The sequence below is a fragment of the Seriola aureovittata genome, chromosome 5, assembly GCF_021018895.1.
Source record: "Seriola aureovittata isolate HTS-2021-v1 ecotype China chromosome 5, ASM2101889v1, whole genome shotgun sequence".
Taxonomy (NCBI): domain Eukaryota; kingdom Metazoa; phylum Chordata; class Actinopteri; order Carangiformes; family Carangidae; genus Seriola; species Seriola aureovittata.
The window spans coordinates 402,804-417,097 of NC_079368.1; the positions used below are offsets into that span (position 1 = coordinate 402,804).

Sequence of the window (14,294 nt, forward strand, 5' to 3'; positions counted from 1 at the left end):
CATGGCTTGTTAGGAAACTCTTTGATCTCTGTGATGTTTATAAACACAGCCACAGACACACACACACACCCACGCACGCACACACACACACAATACTAACGCAGTATCCAGGGAGAAATACATATACATTGACACACATACTGTATATTGACAAAAACACAAACCATCTCCGACCTTTGTATATTTACCCTATAAAAAATCCTCATTTTGGCATCTAATTTTTCAAAGCACTGTACTGCAATTAATATCAACTGCTTTTTCAACCATTTAAGCATTGCGGTGAGGTGATCTTTTCAATAGGACTTGTAGATTTCCCTTCGATATACCATTTTCATACACAAGTTTCATCTTAAAAGCTGTTGCCGGCCAAGGGAGACAGAGGAAATTGTGTGTGCATGTTTCCCTCCACAGTCGCCAGTGGCAACCAGTGTCTCAGCAGGTGCTACTCAGCAGGTGTTACTGGGCAGAAATGGGCAAAGCTGATTCTGATTGGCCAATTAGACTCATTAATTCTTTGCCTCCTCAGGTATGAGAGCAACTCTAAGGTAAATCAACACAGTGTATTTGCGTGTACTTGTGTGTTGATGTGTGCTTCTTTGCTTTTCTATAATTGTGAGGACAATTTTTGTTAAAAAACATTATTGTGAGGTCATTTTGGCCAGTCCTGACAACTTCAACAGGCAGTTTGAAGGTTAAGCTTATGCAGTTCCCAACACCACACACACACATACATTGAAAGACACACAAACTCCATCACCACCATATGGATGTATAAGTGTTTGCAACACAAGATTTTTGGAAGCTGTTTGGTAGACAGCTCTACTGTCACACACAACAATGCACACACACATTGACAGACACATACAAACACCATCTGACTTTTTTGATATTCACCTTCAAATTAAAAGTCTCAACCAGGTAAAAAGAACTTACTGGAGGTTCTGTTGGGCAGCTCTACCACTACACACACACACACACACACACGCCACGATTTGGATTAACCTTCAAAATAAACATCTCAACATGGTAAGAGGGAATTATTGGCTCTGTTGTACAGAACCTTATGCAATTTATACTGCCAAACATAGAAGCACAGACACTTTCAAAAAAAGAGTCTCAAAAAAGGTAAGAGGTAAGGTAGATAATAAAAGTTCGATCTTCTATATATATATTCTATGTATATCCTCTATATGGGGATACAGTGGTATAGCTTTATTGCAGATCAACTTCTGTTAGGGAATGTACATGTGTGTATACGTGTCTTGTTATGGCTGTGGGGACAAATTTGGGTTTGAAACCATCAGTGTGAAGTTATTTTGGCCAGGCGTGACAGCTTCAAATGGCTTTTTGAGGGTCACCTGCAGTGACTGAGGTCAGTGTCAGGATAAGTCTACAACATGTGAAACTGAAAGTAACATCCTTTGTACAGACTGAAATGCGAGAAGTGAAATACACGCGCCAAGCAGCAGGCACATTCAAAATTTCTTAGTTATATTAGTTGTATTTCATGTTTCAGGTATAAAGAAGCAAAAAAACAAAATCCAGGTATAAGATATATAAATATAAATTTAGATAGATACATTTATTTATTTTAGCGGAAAATATTTAGCATTTGATGTTCTTGAATATTGGCCCAGGCCTACATTATATAATGAGATATGGTGTATTTATCACTACAACTAGGAATGACGTACAGATACAGTTACAGCATTGGAGACCACCAAACAACAGGAAATCACATGACACAACTCAACACAGACTTGATAACAATCATTTTGATGAAAAGACAACACAAAATAAAATGACACAACACAGAATGACACTGGTACAGGGACAACTAAGACATACAAAGACAAGACATCACACAGAAGTACACAACACAGAATGAGATGAAATAAAATATCATGATACAAAGACACTCGACACATAAAATGACATGACAAAACATGAAAAGACATAAAATAAAGTTAAATAACATAATATGAAAAGACACATCGTTGGAAGCAGAGTGAAGGTCTTGCTCAGATGAACAGATATGGACTGAAGGTTCTTCCTCTGGATGTGCATCCTCCCATCTGCACCACACTCAGCTGGAGGTGTCTCCCTGTCATTCATTGTTCCACATGTTTGTCACTGCAGAGACAAAAGGTCCACAGTCAGTCAGTCCACTGTATGACTCACATACATATGTTGAATGGGTTTGTTTGTATTGTTGAGATGAAAGGCAATAAAGTCACTGTTTTTATGAGTATTAAGGATTATAAAGCCTCAGATTAGGGCCCGAGCATCGAGTGTGCCAGGGCCGGAGATACAAGGAACCTATTGTTTTTTGCAAGATTATTATTAGTGCCACGGGTGCTCAGCTCCGAGGCACTCCTCTACAGCTAGAATAGCTGAGAGGAGCTTTGAGAAAACCCCGGTAATATATACATCAAAACGTGTGTCTTGATCCCGAAAGAGGTGCTATGACTTGTGTTAAAATTCCAATTTTTCACAAAGTTATTCCCAAAATACTGGGAATAAATAATGCATTAGAAATGCATTGGAATTTTCTTTAAAAACCCACAAAATTTCCCCTTTTTTCTACAAAATTTCCCCTTTTTTCTACAAAATTTCACCTTTTTTCAGGGTCACCCAGCTCTCTCATACCTGCACGAAATGAAATGTGATTCAAACTATAAAACGGAGGAAAACTTCTGCTCTCTCCAAAACACAACTGTTTTTACATAACATGTAAACTTTTCAAACTGTGAGCACTCAAAGGAGGAGTGCAAATCACTTTTTCTTCAAAGTTAGAGTGAAAGCGTCAGTTGGCTAGAGTGCGCGAAGCAGTAAAAAATAACCTTTATTTTTATTTTTAACTCGAGCTCACGGCCAAACCGTAAAAAGGAGACAAATAATTCTTTCTCAAAATGTAGACATAGTTGTGGGGATTCATAAAATGTAACTTTGACAGGCAGGGTCTGCACAAAATTTAAACGGGGGTGCCGAGTCCGGCAGCAATACCCGTCTCACTCTCATTGACACCTAATGTAATCGTCTTTTTTTTTCAAAAGAATCTCACTCTGTCTTCGCACTGAGATTACTCACTCATTTTAAGGAATATCTGAATAAAATAGAGACTGTAAGAAACTTCTGGCTTCAGTGTCTGGCACGGTCTTATCGGTTTTTGAAAATAAGTAACGGTTTTCTCATAATTTGCAATTGTTTGAAGCCATGTAGAAGCCATATTCTGGGCAGATTTTCACATTGCCATGGCAACGGCAGCTCCTAACCTGTGTGCGTGTGTGCGTGCCTAGCAACCAGATAACCAACTCTCCAAGCTCCGCTAGCTTTACATTAGCCGCATGTTAGGTCTTAAATTACATTTAGTTAGGTCTTAAATATGTAAGTCCATTTACTGCTTCCTTCGTAGCTTTTTTTTTTTGTTTTGTTAAATGAGTGAATGAAGTTGTGACGGTCTCCGCTGAGACAGAGGAGAGGAGAAGCTACTAGCCCTCTCTCACTATCACTTCTGGTCGCGTTGCTCTCCTCCCCAGTAATGTTAAATTTAGCACAGAAAAAAACATAATAGTGGTAATTTAAATAGCGGTTCATGGGATTTATTAACCCTCAGGGGTCCCTCTGTCCTTTTTTGGACATTTTCTTCACTTTTCTTTTTTGATTTGCTGATCATTTTGGCTGTGTTACAGCTGAAGGTATGGATTTCTGCAAGAAAGTGTTTTATATGTGTTTTATAATATTTTTAAAATCTAATGTCAGTTACTGTTACAGGTCTATTATACACTGGTAACACATTTTGTACCCTCTGGGGTTCCTCGCGTCCAAAAAAGGACACACAAAGAAAATGCTATAAAATCATCATATATCAATATTTTTTTCTGCTTTTTTTGCATAAATCTCTTAAACCACTTCAGTTCTGCTCAAACCTACCAAATGTTTATTCGTTTTCAGGATTTTAACCCTTTAAATGCCCGTTTGAAGACATGTTGCCTCTTGTTTTATTAAAGAAAACAACACAGAATATGAGATATTTCCCACATAATACATGATGGAGGGATGTGACATCAAGACATTTCTCAAAACCAGAATATGATCAGGGTGACTTTTGAACACTGGAAATAAATCATGTACTCATCCCGGCAGTAGCCCCCGTGGCACTCAAAATTTCCCTGGAATTTTCTAGTTATTATTATAATTAGGGCCTGAGCACCGAGTGCGCTAGTGCCCAGCGGGAACCTATTGTTTTTGGAACGATTATTATTATTAGGGCCCGAGCACCGGAAATGCAAGGAACCTATTGTTTTTCTAAAGATGATTAAGGCCTGAGCAATGTAAGGTGCGAGGACACTAATAAAACCTTGCTGTTTATTATTGTTTTTCTGGAGATTCTTATTATTTTTCTGCCAGAATATTTGATTTTTGAGGGCCTTAACATACTCCAAAACTTGAAACTCAGTTAATAAAATCACAAAATTAAATAGTGATTGGGCTCGGGTGTGTCCAGCGGTTCCATTGTGCCCCGAATGTTGGGCCATGTCAACATCAAGGTCCTTGGATGTTTATTAAATTCAATGCAATGATTCCCCAAATAGTACCCCCCCCATATTTTTGGGAAGAGGGCCATTTTGGATTTCCTGTGGCAATTTTCATTTTACGAACACAGTTTTGAGGCATTTAGAATGTGAAAAAACTCACAAAACTTCGCAGACATTTTTGCACCTATGAACAGTTATTTTGATAACAGAATTGGGCAAGGGTGTGGCATATTGACTCTATAGTGCCCCCTAATGACTTTCAGAATTTTTGATGGGCCAATGGTGCTCCTATGCCCACGAGATTTGGCACGTGTATCCGAAGTCATCTAACTCAGATAATCCAAGTGGAGTTGTTCATGGGTGTGGCAAAACAGCTCAAGGAGCACCCCCTAGAACATTTCAATGAAGTAGCCCCTGCAGCACGTTTGACCGAGATGTGTGACAATCGGTAGGCATGTGTACCTTATTGAGATCTACAAAAAAGCCTCTTGGACCCTTTAGCCTAACCCAACCAGAAGTCTGCCCTTTTGAATTTTGTGTGCAAGTTTGGTGCATTTTGTTGTCATTTTCAGGCTTCATACTTTAACGAACTCCTCCTAGAGTTTTAATCAGATCAACTAAAAATTGGATTCACACAAACTTAAGATGATTATGATGTTAAACTGCAAAGCTTTTTCAAGGTTGTTGAATGGCGTGGCGAATTTCGTGGCTTCGCCATGATAGAGGAATGTCATGTTTCACAGTAGCCCCTGCATTAGGATTCACCTAGATGTATGAAAATTAGTAGGCTTATGTGTCCCATGGAGGTGTACGTAAACCTCTCAGACCAATACCATAAGCACAACCAGAAGTCCGCAATTTCGAATTTAGTGTAAAATTTTGATACATTTTTTTGTCATTTCCAGGCGTCAGACTCAAAGCATTTGAGTTTTCTATGAACGGCCTGCTTGTGGTAGCACGGTGAATTTTGATCATTTGCCATGAAAAATCAACTTGCAGTCATTCCAACACAAATTGTCCAAACTTCCCCAGACTTTTTGTGTTTGATGAGAGTCCAGCCCTGAACACACCTTTATGCCCATATTCAGTGATACGCGCCATGTTGTGGCAACAGGAAATGTCATGTTGTACAATGTGTACATGGACTAATCCTAGAGGGTTGACCACACCCACCTCAAACTTTACCACCATATGCTTAAGAAGTTGAATATAAATCATAATAAAAGGTTTTTGTGGAATAGCCTGCCTGTGACCACAGGGCTAATTTCAGTCCTTCGCTATGAACAAACAACTCTCTAGAACTCCAGCATGTATCGTCCAAACTGCCCCAAACATTAGATGTGTGCTAAGAGTTCTGGCCTGTACACATCTTCATGCCCATATTTAGTGATAGTCATAGTGCCACCTCATGGCAGCATGTAACATCATATTTTATTGTTTAATTTAATCTTCCTAGGAGGTTGACCTGGCCATCATCAATAGTGTCAGAAAATACTTTCTAGACCCTGATGATGCTTTATTGTGAAAATTGTGGCTTTTCATTTGAATCTTTGTCCCAAAATCCTTCTTAACCTGCTGATGCATGATTGCAAAAATTGTGAGTTTTCACTTAAGGGTGTGGCTTCTGCAGCACAGTGAATTCTAAAACAGAACGTGGTCAATACTTTACACCTAGATGATGCTGCCCTGTTAAAAATTTTCAGTTTCTGTTGAGCATGTGGCCTCTGCAGTATGGTGAATTTCTGTGTTTCATTGTGTTCTCTCATACTCAGCCACGTGTGCTCATTTCATGGTCTCTGGCTCCACCTGGTGGAAATATTTAAGAATGCAAACAAACATGCAATATCTTCAGTGGCTTTATATATTATATATTGTCCAATCTTCCCCAAATTTCACATTTGATCACAGTCTCACACTGAAGATATCTGGATAATATCTAATATTATATAATAATATTAAGCCATTTTCACAATGCCACCTACTGAAAACAGGAAGTAACTCTTAAATGAAAGTCATTTGATTTACATGACATTTTCATTGTGTGGTCTCATAAATAGCTACATGTGTGCCTAATGCGTGGTGTCTGGCTCTACCTAGTGGATAGATTAAGAATGCATGTAAAAAATGCTGTACATCTTGTCTGCTGTCACACAGTTCAATCAGGAAATCTTAGCCCCTGGGGATGGTATCCGGCGGTTATTAGGATGCGCAGCTGCAAGCCCTCCTGAGGTGCGCCAAAGTGCGAGGGCATGCTCAACGCTGCTTGCAGCTTTAATTACTCTTCGTAAATGGGTGTTCCCTGTGTTCTTGGAGTGTGGAATATGGAATGACTTCAAAGTATCTTGGCACGATCTGCATTAGATTTAAATGGAGCTGAAAACATTTTTAAAAAAGAAAACTGGCTCTGTTGTTTGCATCCACTAAGTGAAACCAGGATTTACACTGGATTAAATAATGACAACCACATGGTGGCCCCACTGTTCCTCCCTCTGCAACAGGAAGCTCTTCTTGGTAAATCTTTACAGATCAGTGACGTAGGGTTAAAGGAGAAACTCATGCAGTGTCTTAGTAAAGCTGCTGGAGGGATGAACTGAGGTCTTCCTAAATACATTTAGTAATTTGCTTTATTGATGATGATCATGATAAACACTCTGCTCCAACCATCAACCAGCAAGGCTGCAGTTCCTCTAATGACCACTAGAGTCTGGCTCCAACAGTGAGTCAATCCACATAGACTCCCATGTTAAAAAAAATTGTAAATGTAAATTGAAAAAGTGTCAGCTCCACACACGCCCTTCCTCTTTGACCATATTTGGATTTGCAGGAAATTAGGGTCAGAGTCAGGCACTGCTGAGATGGTGACGGTGGAGCAGCTCACAGCTTCAGAAACCTATGGGAGATGTCACAGAAGCTACAGCCATCTTTGTTTAGAGTCTAGCACATGGTTGGTTTATGATCCATGAACCATAATGTCTCCTGAGTCTTTATTGCTCCTGTCATCTTTTAAAATAACAAATTTCCTCCTAGATTGAATTAAATAAATCTCGTTAAATCAAGTTCATGTCATGATAAACACCTCGTATGAAAGTCTGACGTTTTTATTCATTTTACAGTAACATCACACTCAGTATTTTGCTTTTTTTTTGCTAGTTTTTTGCTCTCTGGACCACAGCTTTATGATAAATGCAGTTTACAGGAGATGTGGCTCTTTCTTAGCTGGAAATTGAGTTTACACATCACACAGTGCAGCAACAGTTTCCTTATGAGAAGGGGTGGTATGGGGAATTATTTTAACAAAGAAAGAAAAACTGCCAAGCGACAGAATATGAGGGCAGTGAAAACAATTTGATTGAGGAGGTAAATGAGGTCTGATGACTGTGGACTGGATGTACTGACTCTGTGTGTTCCATTTTGTGCATGTTGTCAGTGCTCTAATGTAATGTACTGTAATCACATTTAAACATGCAATAATCTATGCATGTGCAATGCTTCAAGCTCAGTCTAGAAAGTCAGTGCAGAGACTCCTGAGTTAATTACCTGCATATGTTCTTATTGACAAAAAAACACAGTATAGAGGATTTAAATGTAAAACTTTTGGCTGTGTTACATTTGCTGCAGCTCGTTACCAGGTGAATAAAGAGTATCTTAACGTGTTGCAACACTGTCATCAGATATGATAGATAGATAGAATCCTCTGTATTTATTCTTTCTGTGGGGTTTAAATCTACAGCTATTATTTGAAGGAGACCTGTTCTGCTCATTTCCAGCTCTATAGTTTATTCTTAAATTCTGCTCCACTACAGCAGCTTTACATAATTCAACGTTTAAATCTTTATTTATCTCAGATTGATTTTTACAGCCCTTTAATTGAACATCAACATTAGCTCAGGCCTCGTTCAGCTTACTTTCTTCTGATTGGCTGAACATCCAGAGACCTGCTGAGTCTCTGCTGGTTAATTACTGTCTTAAAAAAAAAAAAAAAAATCATTAAACATCCCTAACATGTGTCTGTAAAAAAATTTATTTATATTCTTTCATGTCTGTGTCATATTCAGATTCAGTCTAGACATAGAAACTATAGTGAAGGTGTCACTTTGATGTAATGTTGCTGGTATGATGTTACTATGACATCATCAGGTCTTTTCTCTGTCTGTTTTTGCTGCAAGATGCGTCACATGTGAAAAACAGGTGAGGGCTCAATCTCTAGATCACGTGACGCAGCCGTGAGTCGATAGATGCTCAGGTCACACAGACAGTGTGTCGCTCTAACCTGCTAATATGGCGCCAAAATGAAAAAACCAAGATGCTTTGCAGCTGCCTCACACATGCCACACATCCAGTGTGTTCCTGGAGAGTGGAGCATGAACATCCACATCAACAGATCACAGCAGGTAATTAGGGAAATGTAGGTAAATATTAGGTCCATCACCTGCTTATTGTAACAGCAGATTCATTCTTTCAGTCACAATCTGATAAAATGTTCTTCTGCTGTAAATATCCACTATATGATAAACACTGTCAGTTGTTTGTACACAAAGGGAAAAAACATTGTTTTGTTGGCATGCTGACAAGTTAAAACTAACCACACTAATTGCCTCTGGTTGAGGGCGTGTCAAACCAGTCAGTAGGCGGGCATTATGCAAATGTGTGACAGTGACGTAGATGAGTTATGGAAGAAAAGTCCTGAACACAAACTTCCTGTGGGAGACAATAGCTCCTCTGACTGTGACTTTGTAACTCAGCAGAAATCACATAAAATAACACTATACACCAACACACTGAGGGAAAGAGAGAAACATCTTATGTGAACTGTGAATTTTAGATACATTCAGCTCTGTCCTCAAACTCCCTTTGAGAGAAGCCCCCAGACTAATCAGTCAGGGGGTTTCCCTCTCAGCAGTCGCCTGCTACAGCAAAAACCAAGGTGCTTAGACTGTAAGTGCAGGAATGAACTGATTGATTGATTGATTTGGGGATAACATCAAGATAGTCCAAGAGGATGTGACAAACATTTCTAACTGTCTTGGGACAGCACTGCTCCACACTTACAGGCTGGTCTTAACAGCCTGACACATTTAAAGAAAGAGAGAAGGCAGCTCCTCTGGAACTGATTTGGCCCTTTCGGTTCAGAGACGGTGGACGAACAGGTTATCAGAAAGCATGTGTGTGCTGAGGTTTAGGATTACAGTTCATTCCACTGCCTCTGTAAATCTGCCTCTTACCTGCTCTCAGTCCGATGCTCAGATCCTTCAACAGTTCTCCTGAGGATCCATGAGGAGCAGAGCTCATAGACTGTCCTCTGAACATAGATCCACACCCAGAGCTGAGGTTACCAGCAGGACTGTTACTGTTGCTAAGGGACCGTGAGCTCACTCTCTAGGTTTGTTTGTGCTAGATTAGATGGGGGGAGGGGTCTGTGTGTGTGTGTGTGTCATAGTTGTCTACTGTCACAGTAGTTTAGTACAGTTTGTGTGAGACAATGGCACTGAGGTTGATATTTTAACCAGATATTGAACCAAGTTACACGTCCACAGTGATGGAGCGTTCACAGCCAGTGGGTTATTTGACCTCTGCTGTTTCTGCTCCTCTCAGTCACTTGGCGGGAACAGAGCTGCCGGTCATTTCTCTGCCAGCAAAACTGTGGTACAGGTTGTTACTGACAGAGAACACAGTCCAAACCAAAGGCTGTAAATGACCCTCAGGTGCAAGGTCTCAAAAAAAGAAGGATTACATTAACAACCTGGGATGTGTAAAGTGGAGTCCGTGTTCTTACCTGATACAAACACCTGAGAAGAAGAGTTACTGCAGGGCTTTAATCAGATTTGTTTTGTCCTACACTGTTAACCCGAAAGTTCTTTCTATGCAAACAGTTTGAGTAAAAACCACTTTTAAAAATTAGTTTTATTGCATTACTTAAACAGTATGAGTATATGAAGACTGTATGGGACAGTCATTGAGTGTACTCATTTTTGTAAGTTTAACAAACTTAAGCTATCAAGTTTTACCTCAGGCCACAGTGCTGCCCTGTTGTGATTGGCTCAAAACTCAAGACAAGTCTGTGCTTGTCCGTTGGAGGTTACAGAGAAAGTAGCGCCATTTTCTAATTTTCACAGAGCAATTTCAGGTCTTTGCACTTTGCATGCGCCTTGGACAATACATTTTCTGCCTGCATTTATCTGTTTTTCACAAGTTTGGACACTTTTAAAGGACATTTGCTGTAAAGACGATATCATTTTCTGCCTGAATGAGGTGAGTTGTTTTCTCTATTCAAGTACTACTAATTAGAAACTGGAACTTTTGTAGTTTGAAACATGTACATTTGAATGTGTGTGAATTTGAGGTTGACTCAGGTAAATTTTGAGCATTGGACAATTGCAGCATAGTGTTTTTAGAGTAGCTCTCTCTATTTGTGTGTTCGCTACACACAGTTTTGCAACAGTAGTGTAAAATACATATTCATGTAGTTTTGAAAAAAATAAATGCCCACTTTTAACATTAGCCTCATTAGCCCTACTATTTTTGTTTAAAGCCATATTAAAATGCCTTGGAAATGCAAGTACTGCCCTGCCATCTGTGAGAAGAGAGCACAGCTTTTTAAACACTATAGGCTAAAACATGGGACTTATGCAAGAACTGAGCCATTTCCTTGCTTGCATCAGGAATGTATGTGTACATTCAAGTCTCTCAATGGAGAAACTTGGAGTTTAACAGGGTTGTCGGGAGAAATCTTAAAGAAGAGTTCTTTGGTGTTCTTGATAGTTTGTGTCCAAGCTTGATGGAAATCTTCAAGAGGAAGACAGGTCGGATAGGCAAGCAGTTAGCTGACCTGCTACAACAGACAACGGTGGGTTGATATTTCTGTTTTTTCTTGTAATGATATTGATGGTAAATTCATTCATATTACAAAAACTAATCGTCTCACCTTCCCTTGTGGTATATGAACAAATAAACTGATAAAAGATATATTTCTTTGTTCTCCATTTAAGTGTGTGTTGTACCTTTTTGCAGAGCACTGAGCCAACAGCCATTAGATGCCTTGTCCTGAGAGGACTTCCAGTCATTCTTGGGGATGATGCGTCTATGTTCTTTAAGAGCAGTTCGGTGAGTAAAGTTTTTTGATCGGTATTTGAATCAGTTTTTTTTCATTCTCCTATGTTTCGTGTATTTGAGATGATGGGTTATGATAATTAGCATTAGGCCACTAAAGCTCTGGTCAAAAAACTGTGTGCTTCACCCCGGTCAGCAGCACACCTAAACAGCTTGTTGATACATTATCTAAAATAAAACCACTTTGAATTATAAAAATAACAATAAATAAAAATCATAATATTTGTGAAGACCATACAGCTGATTGTAGACAAATTGCTGTTAACCTGAATATCCTCTTTTTGTCTTGTTTCTCTCACTATAGGCTCTTAATGAGGGAGACTCCGTGGACATTCCAGTGGGAATCCTCTGCCATGAGGACACCAGTGCTGCAATCCCAGCAAACCAGCAAACCCAGCATTGCCACAACTAAACCCGTCAAGAGTGGGGATCATCCTAGAGGGCAGCCTTGTAATGGAAGACCTCACCAACCTACCTCAAGCAATGTGCCTCTTGTTTGTCTTTGCCTACGCACTCCATCTACAGTACCCAAAGTGCTTGAAAAACACTTTTACCTTCATTCAGCAGGTAATGCCAAATTTGGGCCGAAGTGAGCTACCGCCAAAGGTTCAAAAGCTGAAGAATGATCTTGCAGTGTAAGACACATTCATGCTCATGGAACAATTCTTCATGTCCGTGTCTGGATTGTTGCACATACTGTATACATTGCACTGATTGGAGCAAATATTTTTGCAGTTTTGTATGTGATTGTTCTTGTACTAGATTTGTCTAGTATTGTTTGTTTTATTGAAATTATTCCATATTTTAGAAAGTTGCAGGGTTTGTTGTGTGGCACACAAAGCATACAGTTTTTCCTTTTGCACTCGCAGTAAGTTGCTACATGGTCAGTGTTGTTTTTTGTTTTTTTTCAAACTTGAAAATTGTTCACAGAGCAAACAATTAAAAAACTGTGCTGTGATGTATTTGGAAGGAAATCTTTCATCGTTTTCATAATTCAATACACATGTTATATGAGCTGCATTAAGGTAATATCTGCAGCAAAAAGTAAGAATATACTGTTGTATAGGTCTTACTGTTATTTTGCATTTGCATCTGGTATTTCACACAGAGCATCATTGTTGATGCATATTTGTTGCTTTGTTGTATGTCTAAATAAAATAGATAAAATGTACTGTATTGTGTGGTCATTGACAAAGGAAAAATTTAATTGGAATTTTATTTTCTTATCCCAAACATAATATTTTAACATTTAATATATTCATATTTTTAATAAAACTAGGATTTCAAGTGTATTTAACTTATAATATTAAGTTTTGACAATACTACTTTTAAGTAGACTCCACAATTCTTTTCAATTGTTGATTAATTAAACCATTTAAGTGTATATAACTTAAAAATGTTAAATTCTGACTATTGCACATTTAAGTTGACTGTACTTAAACAAATTAATTTTCTCTACTGTCAATAACTTAAACCGTTTGAGGCAATCACTTGACGCAAATGGTTTAAGTACAATCAACTTATCCGGGCTTACAGTGTACATTTCCTTAATGCAGTTCTATAATATCTCTTCAGATGATGGATTTAAGTAATCAGATGTCTGGATCTGAAGTTATCAGAGAAAAAAGCTGAGTAAATGTTAGACAGCTCAGCTCCCAGCTGCTGGAGACGTCCTGAGCTGTGTCACTGAAGAGCGTCAGTGAATCTCTGATTTTTAAAGGTAAACTGCTTAATAGGGGTTTCTTCTGGTTTTAATCCCCTTGTCACAGCCTGCTATGCCTCTGTCTCACTCTCCACTCTGCTACACCTCCTAACCAGCCTCACTGTCCTCACCTGTTGCCCCCAGCTGCACTCCATCTCCAATCAGGCCAGTATATATACATCCCCAGTTCACTCACTCTTTGCCAGATTGTTCTTAGTATCATGCTAGACTTTCCAGCGTTCATCTCCGGACTGACGGCCCTGTGTTGACTCTGCTCGTCCCTGACCATCCTGCCTCGTCTCTGCCCTGGTAAACACCTCAGCCTTCTGTCCCTGACCACGAGTTCTGCCTGTGCGCTTCCTGGTCCCTGTCTGCCTGTCCCTGTGGCTGTTTCGCATTCTCCAGCTCCGACATTGCAACGTGAGTGTTTCCCTGCTGCTTTCCCGATCCTTTGTCTGACCTCCAATTACCAGCCTGCCTGCTCCTTCCTGGTTCGTGTTCCCCGCCGACTGCTTCCCTGGTTCCGATCCTCCTTCACCCTTGACTATGTATCCAGCCTGCTCCCTAATGGTACCGTTGCCTTCCTACCAACTTGTCCCTGTGTGTGTGAGCCTCCCCAACTCAACCCACTCCACTCACCTGCTCTGCAACACGCATCTCCAGCCCCGGCCCCGGACCCCTTCCTCTATCCCCATTACCCACCTGTATGCAATATCTCTGCTGGTTCATTAATAAAAGTCACTACCAATTATTCACCTGTTTGGTTGTGCTGCAATTGTGTCCCACTACACCCTGTTACACCCATGGTTTATTATGAAGAGGATGACACCTCTGGATAATCCAGCTGCTGGTAAAGAAAACCTCCAACACCTGGTTCATAAGTTATCAGTGAAAATCAAAACAAAGGTTAGTCTCAATCTCAGCTCCTACTCTTCCCTGACATCTCT

At 39.7% G+C, this 14,294-nt stretch overlaps 1 long non-coding RNA gene across 1 annotated transcript; it reads right to left on the reverse strand.

Annotated features, from left to right (window-relative positions):
• Positions 1-1,555: 1,555 nt before the first annotated feature.
• On the reverse strand, positions 1,556-9,873 carry LOC130170170 (uncharacterized). Its single transcript, XR_008827952.1, has 2 exons — positions 9,761-9,873; positions 1,556-2,133 (listed from the first exon to the last, which is right to left on the reverse strand). It is a non-coding gene; the product is annotated as an uncharacterized LOC130170170 (long non-coding RNA).
• Between the last annotated feature and the right edge of the window lie 4,421 nt (positions 9,874-14,294).